This window comes from Anomalospiza imberbis, chromosome Z, assembly GCF_031753505.1.
Source record: "Anomalospiza imberbis isolate Cuckoo-Finch-1a 21T00152 chromosome Z, ASM3175350v1, whole genome shotgun sequence".
NCBI lineage: Eukaryota > Metazoa > Chordata > Aves > Passeriformes > Viduidae > Anomalospiza > Anomalospiza imberbis.
In genome coordinates this window covers 14,380,286-14,394,361 of record NC_089721.1, presented here as the reverse complement: position 1 = coordinate 14,394,361, position 14,076 = coordinate 14,380,286, and the positions used below count along the sequence as shown (strand labels likewise).

General features: G+C 37.3%; 1 long non-coding RNA gene across 1 annotated transcript; it reads right to left on the bottom strand.

Annotated features, from left to right (window-relative positions):
- Positions 1–4,475: 4,475 nt before the first annotated feature.
- LOC137464536 (uncharacterized) lies at positions 4,476–12,958 on the bottom strand. Its single transcript, XR_010994273.1, has 3 exons — positions 12,669–12,958; positions 7,765–7,866; positions 4,476–4,550 (listed from the first exon to the last, which is right to left on the bottom strand). It is a non-coding gene; the product is annotated as an uncharacterized lncRNA (long non-coding RNA).
- Positions 12,959–14,076: the final 1,118 nt, after the last annotated feature.

The following is a 14,076-nucleotide window of genomic DNA, read 5'->3' as shown; positions in this document are numbered from 1 at the left end:
TTGTCATAATGTGACTTTTAGTGTGGAGTTATGGTCTGTCTCTTGAACTTCAATACAAGCCTCAATTACACATTGCTGTCTTCCCCCTACCCCCAAAAAAATGCTGCTCAAAAGCCTGACTACATGAGATAAGATGGTGTTTAAAATCTTACTGCACTTCTACCTGTACTAAAAACTGAGTCTTTCACATAACTTTAAACAATATTTTATTTTTAGATATGACTTTGTATAACAATTTGAATGCGATGCCCAGACTTTGCCTATTACTTCTCTGTTCTCTCGAACTATTGTCATTTGGTGACAAGACAGCCACCATAAACTCATATACTTTTATCTGAGGAACAAGTTCAGAAAATACATACACAACAGACACTGTGTGGTGCAGGGTACACTCTAGATAGTTCTGGACTGCTGTCCAGGTGAAGAGCTTGGCAACAGGGCAGTTGCAGTAACAACAATATGAATATTCAGATAGTAATGAAGGGAACTCGAGCTTTTATATCAATTCCATTATGATGAATGTACTGATAAAAGTATGATAAAAGAATACTTCCATGGCATTTATCTATCTGAATATACGTTGTATCCCATAATTTTTACATCTGTGAGAAACCATGACTTAGTGCTATGTGAAATTTCTGGTATTAAGATTCAAGCAGTTTACATATCTATACATTTTTTCTCATACAGAGCTGTAACTGTAAGCCTACCATGAGTTTCGTATGTTCTGATGAGCTGGAGCTATTTTATTGTAATAGAATGGAATTACAAATAAATGGATTAGCATTTGAGTCAGTCTAAGGCATAAGGACAATATATTACAAATAAGGATATGAAGCATTATGATTTCTTTGCCATTTTAACCAAGGAGTTACTGAAACCTGAAGCAGTTCTGACAGTGTACTATTTAAGGTCACAGACTAGGAAGCAGGTACTTAAATATGCCAAGAATGTAGTTATCTATTAGCAACCACTTTATTTGCAGATTCACATAAAAACTTTTCAAGATTAAAATACTGTCTTCATAAAATGTGTTTTAACAAGCTGTGATTTAATTAAGGCATTCTATATTTATTAGATCCTTTTCTAAAACCATATAGTCTTCTCCTGCTATTCATTTATAGGGAGGAGAAGCAAGGACCTCATGGAAATTCTGAAGCAGAGTTGTTGATGATTGGAAGCTTGGTTGAAAAATATTAATCCCAGAACATTTATATGTATATCCCCCTTTAAAGTTCATCTTCATTTGCTCTTTCATGTAGAATCACATACTCCAAAATTTTGTAGGAAGGGTTGAGTCACCACTCATGGTGGTATTTAAATGTAAATATGGCATGGAAATATGGCATTAGGGATGTGGTTTAATGCTGCGCTTGACGGTCTTAAAATAAGAGTTGGAGTTGATAATCTTAAAGGTCTTTTCCAACCTAAAAGATCCAGTGAATCTATGATAAACTACCTGAAGGAACAGCTGACTAATTTAATGCACTAGAGAAAGTCCTGAGAGCAGGATCAAAACTTGATGTCCGGTGCGGTTTGTTCCTTTATGCACAATTTGCAATTGTGTGCTAAAGGAGGCAATGAGAATTTAAAGATACTGCACACCTTCATCCCAGAAGTCTAATTTATTACACACCATGCAAGAGCACAGAAAGGCAAGTAACAGGAAAGCAAACATTAGCCAAAATGTGAAGCCGGACAACCCCAGTGGTTGCCAGCTGTTCACATCCCACAGAGTCTTCATGGAACCACAAATGTGTTCCATCTCTGTGTTTGCTTTGTGCACCAACATGTACTACCAAACATGGTAATGTATATTCTCATCATTTATGATAGCACTTCAGTGACTAATAATGCTGTTTCCTCATATAAGTGGATATAAAATATTTCTTATAAATTCTGTAGAAATTTTCAAGGTTCTTCATGAAGATGGCTTGAAACCACAGCAAATCATTGCCATGATGATGATGTCCATTAGCAACATTAGTTGCTGCAGTAATTTTTCAGCCTAAAAAAATTGATTGTGATATAGCAAGATTCACTTTATATGACAAAAATCAAATCAAAACACTATAACATTTAATGGCAAAAATTGAAAAAAATTCGCTACTCTCAGAGCTGTTTGCAATATGAATCTCTTCTTTCTTCATTTGCTACTTTACAAGAGTAGGATACAGAACTGATGGACACAATGAGGAAAACAAGAAGAAAAAGGAGATTAAAACAACAGTCCTCAAAAATCTTTTGAATCAGCCCAAAATAAGGGAGGGAAAACTAAAAAATAAGGTATTTATATCAATTGACTGTGGTTGGAGAAATTACCACCACTGCATTTTTCCATTGGTTTACTGGTTTCCTCATCTGGGAGTTGTTCAGTTACTACAGGAGCTACAGTACAAATCAAAACTGAGCTGGCAGGATTCACAAATCTCTACTCCAGCCTATCTGTAGCAGATGGGGGAATCAGCTGTTTTGGCAGCCATACAGTATTGATGTTTTTTCATTTTCTTTTTTGTTTTTTAAAATTGCAAAGCAGTGATACAGAATGTTTTATTCATGATACATTGAAGATGTGAATGAAGCTTAAGTTCAGAGGTTGAAATACTCACTGTTTGTGGAAAATGTCTGTAGGACAGTCCTGTATTTTGACTGTGAAGTAACTTATCTCCTGGGGATTTCCCTAACATCATTAAGCGTGATCAACAACTCTCATCTTTCTTTTGATATGGGAAAATTAATTCAGTGTATGTATACCATGGAGAAACAGAAGGTAAGCATTCCTAGTAGCCAGCTAAAAAAGTCTGTCACATAAGCTTGAATATAGATGTCTTTTACAGAGTACTTTATCTTGTTTTTAACAGGAACCCTGGAGAATTTTGTGAAAAATATGTAAATGAAAAACTGGATTCCCAAGAGCTATGCCAGAGTCAAGAATAATTGTATCCAAACTGTAACTAATGAACAAATGATTCAGTGAAATACGTTCTGTATTTCCATTCACCGCCATCTGTTATTGGCAGAGTTTTGTTCCCAGCTACAAAACTCTGAGCAAGCACATGAGCACCAAACTGAGGGACAAAAGTGAATGCTCTGAATGCTACAAGGAAGACGTATGGCTGTTTTTCATAAAAGTATGTGTATTTGCTCTTCAATGGCAAGCAGAAATCAGCATTTACCAGAAAGAGGGGAATGAGGTATTGGTATCTTGAAAAAAATTCTGAGTCAAGAAAAGTTGCTCTATTTTTGGCATGAAATGCCCTTTCATTGTAGACAGAAGGTTGTACTGCATGACCAAGTATTTTCCACTTGCTGTGTAGACCATCTACACATTCTAGTTGAAATCTCCTGTTTATCTCCATGCAATAAAAATCAAATGAGAACATTATTTAGCTACAAAAACTGGTGTTGCTGTTTCAGTAGCTAGCATCCTTCCCTTAACGGTACCTCCAGTGTGTTGAAATGAGACTCTACTCCCACTTAATTCCATTTGGACACATGTAGAAAAGAGGTATTGACTAGATTATGGCAACAGGCAGCAGGATGCTTAGTGGTAGACTTAAAAAGAGAGCTATGGTTTCTTGTCAGTTTCATATAACTTCACAACATCCTTTTAGGGGTATATTAAAACTATTTATACTAGTTAAGCAAAAGTATGGAAACAAATTCCAAAAAAAATCACAGACTTGTGGAAAAAAGGGAACGGAGATATGTGTTCACAAATTTGTGTTCAAAAACCTTTAATTCTACTGTGCAAACAATGGCTATGATTGCTTTAATATTAACATCTATAAAGTTGATTTACAAATGTTACTTAATAAAGCAGGAAAATTGCATGGTTAAAGGCAGTTTTCACTACTTCCACTCATGTAGTGAACTGCAGCTCACCTACAACTACTAATACTCTATCTATTTCCTAACAGCAGTCACCATGTATCTGGCTGTTGTGGCAGTGTGAGAAATCAGACAAGTCCAGATGATTATATTTCATAGCAGAATTAAAGATTTTTTTAACATTTCTGTCATTTAATGGAGACACCAAGTATCAGAAAACTGATACTATTTAAAACATGACAGTTCCTGCATGAAGTCAAGAACTTAAAAGTACTTCTTCAACCTGCCTCTCTTAGGCTTAATAATTTAAAGCCTATCTACCAGAGCCAGCATTGCATTTATGAGCAGTTTAAAATGCATACAAATGAGTACTGACTAGTTAAACCCTGTATTTATTAACTATCATATGAACTATACCCTTTATGGACTATACACTTTATGATCTATACTTAAAGGATAATATATTTTTTAGAAAATTATTTTTTCTTAGAGTGCATGCAGGTTAACAGACCATATGATATATATGGTGTAATATAGATGCAAGAGTAAATGCCAGCTATATGTGCAATATCTGGAATTCAGTTAGGAAATGTTTCTACAAGGTAAGGAATTAAATTTAATTTTTTTTTTTTTTAATTTTAAACTCAGTTTTGTCTTGTGCTTATTTTACCTGAATCTATCCTTTCTTTTCAGGTTACATACTTGTATTTCATAACAATCTGCAGAAAAAGAAATGAGTGCTTAAGAACCTAGTTTCAAAATCTCTTTAAAGATTTCTATTCTTTGAGAGGATTGAACTTTCTGAACCAGAGTATAATTTAGATGTTTCCTTTAATAGGACACTATAATCCAAGACAACATTGCAGTTGTCTTTTCATTTAGCTTGATAAAGAAAAAGTACTGCTTCCATAACTGTTACTTTCTACCATAATTTTCCATGTGTGGAAACTGAGATTTAACTGGAATATTCAGTCTGACCGCATACCCATAGAAGTGTTTAGAATATCAATTATATTCCATCAATTTTCCAATGAGTTCACTGTTTTATGGCTGATAATCAAACCTCATGTTTCTTTTTCTATTCACTAACATTTTGTACAGCAATGCAAGGTCACACTGAAGGTCCATCTAGCTCAATATTTTATGTCTGACAGCAGGAAACACTTATGAAAAAAATAAGAAAGAGGACAAGCCCAGAGTGATACTTCCCAAAACACATTCCATGTGAGATTCAATCTTTTAGTTGTAGACTACCTTCAGGAAAGAAGATAAAGTCTAATCTAGATAGTCTAGATATAGAAGGCAAGTTTTATTAAGCTATTATGCACGTTTCTATTTTAAAAACTGAAAATCCAAACTGGGTGGGAATTAGTTCAGTTCTGTGAAAGAAAGCCGGGGATAGTCCAGGGACGCAGCTGCATCAGCTATGATCATAACCTGGGGCTGGCAGGGAAGTCACCTGCTACTCCAGCCTTCACGGTAGCAGCTATAGAATACATGGTTAATTGGGGCTGCTGTTGGCACTAACAACTCGTGGGATGTCCTAACAAAGTGACTATTAAAAAGTCATGTGTCTGTTTCTCTCTGAAGCCTGCCTGGAGTACGAGTAAAGTGACTGTGTCACAGTTGGCAGCAAAATGGTAACAGCTCCAGCAACTATGTGAGAAAACTGGCAAGCAGACGTCCTGCAAACTGCTCCCACTGTACTAATGAGACAAGTAACTTGTCCTCTTGGCAGCCACCACTCCCAGGAAAACGGTGAGTAGTGCAACAAACTGTGAGCCAAGAGCCCCCATCCTTTCCTCCCATCTATTTTCCACCCTAGTTCCTAAAGGATGGTGAGAGCAGCAGAGAGGGTTTATTCTTATCTCTGCTGCTAAGAAGCCTAGAAACAATTAACATATCTAGTGTTTAGTATCTGCAGTAAGAGAGGTGGGGGAGAATGATTCCTGCCCAGCTCCAGTTAGGAGTTACATGGCAGAATTTACAGTGGTTTGTCAGCAAGTCGCAGAGGTTGCCTGAGAGGATTTACACAAAAAGCAAGGAACATCAGTAGAACCAGAGACCTTCTTCTTGAAACAGCTCCCATGAGTACTGCCAAGATTTCAACAGTAGAATTAGGGCCTTTCTTTTAGGAAAGCCGTAGATAGTTTCAGTTCATTGCAATCTAATCTGTTGAGATAGCATTTGACATTAAATTCATTCTAACACAGCAGGAAATCTAGTTAATTCTAATGGTCAGAAAGACTTGATTCAGAACTAAGTTGATCTCCTTTATATTCCTTCTCTCCATATATGTCCATCTGTTTGGTAAAACTCTCTAAGTATAGTAAAGAGAGAGGAGAAATTTAAAAAAAACACTTGAGTTTTTACTTAATATGGGAGTGGTATTTGATCCACATTTTGTATTTTCACACCTTATTTTTTGAAAGACAAAGAACTGAAAAAGTGAAATATTTATTTTGAACCTCTGAATCTTTGCACAAACTAATGTGACATTTGCAACTGGGTTTTTAGATAAATCAGCCCTAAAGAAGGCTACTAAGCTTTAATGCATCATAACATTTTCTAAAGTATGTCATCCAAAGTGTCAGTAATCCACAATTCTTCTCTCTATCAATCAAGAGACAATACCTAAAAATAGAAGATAACATACTTAAAACATTTGGGATGATAGCCATAGGGCAATAAGGAGGAATATTCCAATTTGCTTTTGAGTGACTCACAACCCAGCTTAAAAAGATCTCAGCTTTTTGGTCTCGCCCTAGATACAGCTAATGGAGTGATTATTAGGAGTACCTAACAATGCTATCAACACCCTGTAGAGCAGATCAATTAATAGTCACAGCCATAGTAGATATTAAAAAGCCTTAAGATAATTCAAAACAGAACAGGACAAGTAATTTGGGCATTAGAAGAAAAAAATCATAATCAGGAACCTATGTAATGAATTTTTACATTTGTCAACAAACTAAAACAGAAGGATCAGTCCCTCAGAGCAGATGAAGCAAGGGAAATGAGTAAAAACATATACAGTTTTAAATGTCATTAGGCCCAGAAAAGAAACAGCTCAAGAAAGTGTTCAGAAAACATTTAATACATAGAACACTCTTGGAGACAGCACTCTGGCTACTTGACAAGGCTGTATGTCAGAGCAGGTTAAATGTAACAGGAGGATGCAGCCTGAGAAATATAAGGATTTGATATTGGAAAGAATGCTTAACCAAAAACAGGTAGCAAATAGTATCCTATTGGGATTCCTGGTGAATTCAGCCTAATCTTTGAGAAACTTGAAAAATAAGATTTGTCATGCACCTTGGCCAAATAGCATTATTTCTCCATGTGTAAAATCGCATCTAGAGAAAGAACCAGGGGTAGATTAATGTAGTGTGCTATCATGTTGGCTACACTTTGTTGTCTTTGCTAGCAGTACATGATTCCCCCTGGATGGAACAGGTATACCTACCCTGTTGACTCATGCTTTCAAACACAAAAGTCATGTACCCTTGAAAGTGCAAAGATTTAGTTCAATTCCTACTCAATACACATCATAGTATTGTAGGTGTGTTTGTTCCAATGGTTAGACACACACCCTTCTCCCCAGACAACAAACTGATAGCTATTTGCATGGAAGAAGGACAAACAAAAATAGACAGGCTAAATTTTTCAGCAGCTGTTCAAAGGGTGAGGATAACAATAGTGAATAGAGAATAAGTTTGGAAACACCAAATGAGGTGATGAATTCATTAAATTGAGGAATACACGGCTGACAAATGGGTGCAGCACTTCACAATTAAGGCCTCTCATGCTGCCAGCCAGACCATTTTCAGCATTTTTTTCTGGTGGTGTAACTTAAAGGCTCTGCAGGTAACCTGCAGTGTGGAGAAGGCCTCTGAAAAGTGTCTGATTTCTTGATGATGACATTTTTTTTACCTGTTCAACTGGAACAGTTCACTGTACCACAGCAATAATGCAGCAAACATTTTGCAGGTGACAGGCTCAAAGTCATGAGATCTTTTAGCAATGAATTTTTATCTGAAAATACATTAAAGAGAGTTCAGTGTTATTAATACCCCAAGAGTCTGAAATTGTTCTCCCAATAAAATAGTAATGCAACCTTGGTACCAGGGGACAAACTCAGTGATGGAAATGTAAGTTCACTGTAACCCATATTCAAGCCTCAGTCTGCTGAGTCAGGTAGTGGTGCTAAATTTTACATCAAAAATATTCTGATTGGAAGTATCTGCTTATTTCAAAGTTGGAAATTTATCAATATTCATGTGAACTGAATGTGAATCAATGTCACACAGGGAAGGGGAACTACATCACCTTATTTTTTAATTGCTATAAACAAATCTGAACTTGTCACTAGGTATGGGAGACAGTACATAAATTCACTAAAATTAAATAAATGAAAAGTTCACATCTACTCTATCCAAACAAATATATAGTTAAGGCAATTAAAAAATAGATAAATAATGAAGGCGAGCACTAATATAGCCATTTATAGTTCACTTGAAGATGGGATGAAGAAAATTAAGTCAAGGAATAGAAGTTACAAGAAGTGGAGTATTAAAAGACAGAAAGAAAACCAAATTAAACAAATAAAATCCAATGATAAAAACAAAACCACCACCACCAAAACAACAACAACAACAACAACAAAACCCCTGGATTTTTAACACTACATGAAGCAACTTAGCCAAAAATATAAAATAAATCTGTAGTAGTGAGTGCTGAACACTGCACATAGCTATTTGTACTGCCACTTCATATGAATTCTTATAAGAAGTCCAAAGTCTGACTGCTTTCCTTCACTAAGATAATCTCATGAGACCATTTTAAAGAACAAAACACAGATTTGCTTAAGCAACTTCTAGATGGTTTCAGGTTTCTTGCCTCATTTCAGTTTCTCGTTTTGCTTGCAACAAAACCAGAAACCAAATCAAACCTAAAAATTTTGTTTCATGGTTACTTCTCACATTGCCTGAAACCACCCATTCCACTTTGTGGGGTCTATTTCAATGTTGTTCTCACAGAGAAAAAAAAGTCTTATATAGAGACAGAATTATCTGTGTCTATATAAGAGAAGCAACCTATGCCTGCTGCCTCTTGTCCTGTCATTCTGTACTCTTATGAAGAGAGTACCTCCATCTTCTCTGTCACTGCCTTGTAGGTTCTGTAAGACTGCAACCTTGTTCCACCTCAGTGGCCCTCTATTTGACTCCAGTTGTATCTCTGCAACTGGAGGGGACCAAAGCTGGACACAGTTTTCTCTGTGGTGTTCCAGGAAGTGCCAGATAGAGGGGGACCATCACATCCCTTGATCTCCTGCCTGTGCCCCTGCACTGGATGGGGATGGCCCTTGCTGCTGCCAGCCTCAGAGTGGCTCTTGTGCACCTCTCTGTCCACAGGTCTGCACAGCCCTTGCTGAGACAGTCAGTGCCTACCTAGATTGCTGCTCAGGATTATTTCGTCCCTTATCTTTGTTAAACCTCATGCAAGTCCCAAGTTTAAAGTCTGTGCCTTTTTTCTTAATATAAGACTAAATTAATTCATGGTAGAGATGTCCAAGCTAGTCACCTGGTTCAGAGAAATAAAGTTTACATTATAGTAAAAGGGCTCCCCTGTTTCTCAAGTATCACAGAATTCTGTCTTTTCCCTGCTCTACATGACAGGTCAGCCAAGTCACAGCAGGTTATGTACAACACCTTCATGCCTCAGGCCGAGCACCTCTTAGGTGCAGCTTATTGAAGACTAGCATGTGATAACAGAAACCATTGTCCTTTGAAAATATCCAACACTCACAAATGGTAGAGCTCAAACTTTCATCCACAATCATAAACTAAACAGGATTTTCCCTGAGAACAAAGGAGCCTGGAGATTTACAAAAACAAGATTTTTTTTTTTTACTTTTTTCCCCTTTAATATTATAAGAATAGAAGAAGAAATCTGCCCTCCACACAATTCAAATATGAACCAGAACTATAGTTTTCTTTTTTTCACTGCTCCCTTACAGATCAAGTTTCCACATGAATGATGAAATAAAACTAAAGCATCACTTCAGGAAACAGCTATACTTTTCTGCCCATTTCCTTCAAGCCCCTCCCCCTCCCAACCATGTTTGAGATTTATTCCCTCAGTTAGAGAAGCTACTGTCCTTGACAGGGTAAAAGTATTTTTACCAGTTTTCAGCTTTTCCATTTGAAAGGCATAAGAAAGTTGTTTCACAGAGTGTAGGTAAGTGGAGGAATTAGTTGTGGCACCACATCATGGATGCTGCAACTGCAGAAGAGAAGTCTATAAAACACACAGACACTAAGTCTCTTGAAATATTTTTATTTCAGTGCTGGGAGACAAAGCAGTAAAAAATGTCCTTGTTCTTTCATTCTGCTCTAGCAATTCTCATCTGTTCACTTTCAGAGATAAGGTTCTGAGCTGAATGATTGTTTGTCCTGGTTTATTGGTGGCCTCCCCTATGTTTTTATAGTTTCATTTTGCTGACACAAAATTGAAACAGATAAACTGCAGCTTAAAAAGGTGCACATAATTCCTGTAGTTGTATCCAAAGGGCTAAGGCCAGCTAGGGATTTCCTTCAGTAGTCAATCAGGGTCCAAACCCTACAAATGGAGGCCACATCTACACAAATTCTCTATGTTCACTAAATTTAACAAAGTATTCAAATACAGGTTAAATTCAAATGTAATTGTCAGGTTTGTAGTTTAGGACTTGGAAAAAAACCCATAATTATTTCTTTTAATGTCATGCACTTTTGTTCAACTTCAGAGATGGCTTGGAGTAAGAACATGTCAATATTATTACTGTTAAGAGCATCTCTTTCACTCTGACATGCTAACCCTTTCAATTTATACAGAATGCCAGAACTGTACAGCCCTAGGTCTTCAGCAAATTGCTAATTTCAGAATCAGGTCGTACAAAAATTGTGACAGTTAACTGATTATGTTAACTCTTTCAAGACGAGTTCTTTAGTCTGAATAGAAATGAGGGATTTGCATAAGTTATCTAGGTACTTGCTAAGTGTAGAACAGAATCTTAGCATTTTTATCTCTCCTACTTTCAACAATTTGTTTTATGAGTGCACCAATAGAGAAATTGAGGCAATAACCCAAGAGATTCATATTTTATTTTCCTTTTATGATAGATGGAGCTCCACAGGGAGAATATTTCTTTTCAACGTGATGTAAGATTAACAAAAGCCTCTCCCATTCAAGAAAAAAAATATAAAAGAATAGCATTGATTTGAAACTGTGCCTAATGCAGATGGTGATCACACTCTGGTGTAAATGCTTCAGAGTTATGGAATGAATTGCAGTCTTAGGATGTAATGCTGGATCAAAATTAAATTGATTTTCAGAGGCTGGATTTCACTGACAGTTGTGGCTCCCAGAATACTTGTTAAAATTCAAACATTATCTTAAAGATTTTCCAAACTGTTTTGAGACTTGTTTTGAACAAAGTAAAATCTCAAAAATATAAAGCAGTCACAAATGGCAGGATATCAAATCTAGCATAATCTTCAAGTGAACCTTGCAAAGTAGTGCAAATTCTAGAGACCTAATTGACATATGAAAGCATCTAGTTACTAGGTTAAAAAAGTTAAATTTATCATATGATACTGCAACCTTAATTTATCATATTAAATACTTCACAAACAAAAAAGTCCAGAAGACTATACGAAGCAGATGTGGACACTTCTGTGCTTTACTTTAGAATCTGTATTATCCTGTTCTAGATTTTAAAACTAGAAACACTGCTGATTCCATCATTCAGTCAAAATCCAGAAGCTGCAGAATTTTCCTTCAAATGATCATAGAACCATTTAGATTGGAAAATACCTTTGGGATCATGAAGTCAAACTGTAAACTTAAAACTGCCAAGTCTACCACTAAACCATGTCCTTAAGCACCACGTATATACATCTTTTAAATACCCACATGGATAGTTACTCCACTACTTCCCTGGGTAGCCTGTTTTAGTGCTTGACAGCTCTATGCATGAAGGAAGTGTTCCTAATATCTGATATAAACCTCTCTTGGCATAACTTGGGGCCATTTCCTTTTGAAAGAGACTGACCTTAACCTCCTTTCTTGTATTTGTAGAAAGCAATATAGTACCTCCTGAGCCTCCTTTTCTTTAGGTTAAATAACTCCCACTCCCTCAGATACTTTTCACAGGATTTATGCTCCAGACCCTTCCCCAGCTCCATTGCCCTTCTCTGGACTCACTCCAGCTCCTCAGTGTCTTTCTTGCAGTGAGGGGCCAGAACTGGACACAGCACTGGAGGTGTGGCCTCACCAGTGCCCAGCACAGGGGGACAATCCCTGTCCTGCTCCTGCTGGCCACACCATTGCTGATCCAGGCCAGGATGCCATTGTCCTTCTTGGCCACCTGGGCACACCCTGGCTCATGTTCAGCCACTGTCACCAGCACCCCCAGGTCCTTTTCTGCTGGGACACTTTCCAGCCACTCTGTCCCAGCCTGTGGCTGGGGTTGTTGTGGCCCAAGGGCAGGGCCCAACACTTGATCTTGTTGAACCTCACACCATCGATGCAGCCTGTCCAGATCCCTCTGCAGAGCCTTCCTGCCCTCCAGCAGATCAACACTCCCACTCAGCTTGCTGTCATCTGTAAACTGACTAGGGGTGCACTTGATCCCAAAAATCGATTAAGATATTAAACATGACTAGCCCCACTCATGACTGGCCACTAGCTGGTTGTAACTCCATTCCCTTCCACTCCCATCCACTCCAATAAGGGTGATGGTTTCCTCAGATTGCCCAGCAATCCAGGCAGTTTTTACCAAGTAAGGAGCACACCAGTCCAAACCATGAGCAGCTAGTTTTGTCTGGGTGAATGCTGTGGGTGACAGTGTCAAATGCTTTACGGAAGACCAGACAGACAACATCCGCAGCCTCTCCCTTGCATGCTAACCAAGTCTCCCTGCCATAAAGGGAGATCAGGTTGGTCAGGCAGGACCTGCCCTTCATAAACCCATCTGGCTGCATCTGATCCCTTGTTTGTCCTGTACGTGACATGTGACAGAACCCCAGGTGATCTGCTATATACATTCTCATCCATTCAGCTTCTCCATGAACACTATAGAAATGGGGTAACAGTGGAATATAATTCCACTTTTTTTTCCCTAACCTCATCTCATTCTCTTTCCCCAGGAACCACATCCTCCCTGCAAATAAGTAAGTACTATTTCATCAGTACAAAACTGCTATTTTAAAAATTATAATTGTTCAGCTATAAAAGGTTCTACTTAATTAATATAAATTATGTATGTAAATTTAAGCCTAAATAAAAGCCATGTTCCCATGCTACATATATATTCTATTTCTAAATAGGATAATCAGTGTCAGATATATAAGATAATAATAAAGTTTTATAGGTAATATATTTATTTAATAATAATTTCATTTTAATCCTCATTACATAAGGGCTAAGATAATTACAGGAATCCTTATTATCTCTCCTTCCTCCACCCTTATTTTCTTATTTGCTATCCTAGTGCACAACTATGTTTTAGGCAAGTAATTTCATGGACTTATGCACAGATCCTTTTTCCTGAAAGGTACAGTTAATTTAGAACATCCCCCCAAGGTATGCTTGAGTCACAATTATCTCTTTTATTCTGCATTTGCTTGCACTGACAAAAGACAGTCTCTTCTGTCATTCTGCCTCCTAGGCATCTAACTTTGTTATGCTCCTCCAGTTCTTCATAGCCTTCTATCTCTAATAGTCACAAGTGATTTCATATCATCTAATCAAATGGGTTAAATGCTATCAAAACATTGTGAGGAGGGGGAGAGAAACACATTTTTCTGATTTTTTTTTCCAATTACAGAATTGCTTAGAATGAAGAAGTATGTACTTTTTTCTATCACATTTTTGCATTGTAACATAATACTACAGATAGCTGAATACGTCTTTACAGTCCTTTCTTATTTTGGATAATTTTTCCTAGTTCAGATTTTAGAGCTTCCTATTCATTTGAGGTTTAACAACAATGAAGTTTCCAGGCACCTTAGCTTTGTTCCACTGCCATCACCAACATCCTCTAGGTCTGATCACCACAGGGTGTCAGGGATGAACCAGCCACACTCCCCTATCTACAGAAAAAGTATCAAGTAAAAAGATAATAAACTGCTTGTTTACTGTGATAGTTATCCATACATAAATGGAGCCTGTCACTTCAGAAACATAGGGCAGAGCCACAAA